The 1,933-nt window shown below is 43.3% G+C and overlaps 1 non-coding gene across 1 annotated transcript; it reads left to right on the plus strand.

The window, feature by feature from the left end:
- Positions 1-481: 481 nt before the first annotated feature.
- trnas-aga (transfer RNA serine (anticodon AGA)) lies at positions 482-563 on the plus strand. Its single transcript has one exon. It is a non-coding gene; the product is annotated as a tRNA-Ser (tRNA).
- Positions 564-1,933: the final 1,370 nt, after the last annotated feature.

Consider the following 1,933-nt stretch of genomic DNA (forward strand, 5'->3'; position numbering starts at 1 on the left):
CTCACCCCCTCCATCTCTGGGGTAATTAGGGACTGAAAATGAATCGTGTCACATTGAAATATATCTAGATGCGACTTAATCTTTGTCTTTTATTGGGAACCATTTCTTTCATTGTAACCATCAGGAAAGAACATTTCGTTCGCCAGAAAAAGAAATGAATATGTCACTAACCTTTGTTTGCTTCAGGTCCAAGAATACTCAGACCAATAGCTCCCTTGCTTACCTCTGCTGGTCATGTTCGCAAAGAGATCTAGCAAATTACCAAGTGTGATTTTCCTTTCAATAAATAATTTTGACTCAGTTTGGCTGCAAATATCTTTTCCTACCTTTGTGCTTTTCTTCTTTTACATTGGTGTCTCGCACCTTACAAATGACAGCCAAGTTATGAAAGGAGATGGAAGCATTGAGCTCATCAAGTCAGCGAGTGCTTTCAATGGGATCACGACTGATTTGGTCAATGCTCAAGGCGCCTGCGCTGTCTGTAGTCATGGCCGAGTGGTTAAGGCGATGGATTAGAATTCCATTGGGGTTTCCCCACATAGGTTCGAATCCTGCTGACTACGTTATGAATGCTTTCCTGCTGGAACAATTTTCGCTCAAAGTTCAGAAAACCGATTTTGCAAACCAGGCCGGTAATTTGATTAGACTTGTAAAACTCGAGTTCTTCATCAGAAATGTTCCATATTTAAAACATTATCTCTGTTTTTCTTTCCAGATATACTGCTCGACACATCGGGTTTCTGCAGTTGTTATTGAACGTCCTAAGCAGAAGTGTTGCTTTTCATTAGATTCCTTTAATCCCTGTCCTCTGTTCTCAGACTCGGGTCAGTGGCAACACTTCCTTCTGCTCGTCAAAGTGCTCATTCCCCACCGCTCCTTCTCCCATCATTACAAACAACCGCAGGAAATTGCCACTTAACCATCTTTGTTCCAAAGTGAAACTCACCAGCCTCGGGAATCTCTCCACCAAACGGGACTTCTCATCCCTGGATATGGTGCAAGCCAGAGGATTGTGAAGAGATACTGTGAAAATATTGTCAATTGGCAGTTGTAAAAATGTTTAAGAAGCAAACCATATAATTTCGGCTCCTGCTTTGGAAATCTTGTGAAACTCTTTGGAAAATGGAATCAGAGGAGGATGAAGAAGTGTGATCTGTCGGACCGAGTAGAGGACGGGACATTGACTCTGATGTTCTCGGGACAGGAACTGATCTGAGACATTGAAAAAATTCTCGCTCACGTCCCTGAGGAATGCAAACTTCATCTGGACTCTGGGACAATGAAAGACTCAAGACAATATCCAAATATTGACTGGGATCACTACAGTACGAGTACTATAGATGGGTCTGTTTTTGCCCAGTGTGTGCAGGAGGGCTTCCTGACACATTAAGTAGTCATGCCTTCAAGGGACGAAGCCACTTTCGATTTAGTACTGGGTAACGAGCCTGGTCAGGTTTAAGTTCGGAAGTAGGTGAGCACTTTGGAGACAGCGATCACAATTCGCACAGGTTTACTTTCGTCATGGAAAGGGATAGGTGTACTCCACGGAGCAAGAATTCAGCTGGTGGAAGGGAAATTACGATGCATTGAGGTAAGATTTAGGAAGCGTAGAATGTGGTAGGAAACTGCAGGGGGTGAGCACCTTAAAATGTGGAGCTTTTTCAAGGAAACGCTCCTGTGTGTCCTAGATAAGTATGTACTCAGATAAGGAAGATATAGAACGCGTGAGCCGTGGTTTACTAAGGAAGTGGAATCCCTGGTCAAGAAGAACAAGAAGTCTTACGTTAGGACAAAATGTGAAAACTCAGTTAGAGCGCTCGAGGGTTCCAACGATATCAGAAAAGACTAAAAAGAGAGCTGAGAAGAGCCAGGGGGAGACATGAGAAGTTGTTGGCAGATAGGAACATGGTTAACCCTAAGGCTTTCCATAGGT

The sequence above is a fragment of the Chiloscyllium plagiosum genome, unplaced genomic scaffold, assembly GCF_037043375.1.
Source record: "Chiloscyllium plagiosum isolate Xiang-an unplaced genomic scaffold, Cpla_swu_hap1 HiC_scaffold_21, whole genome shotgun sequence".
Classification (NCBI taxonomy): Eukaryota; Metazoa; Chordata; class Chondrichthyes; order Orectolobiformes; family Hemiscylliidae; genus Chiloscyllium; species Chiloscyllium plagiosum.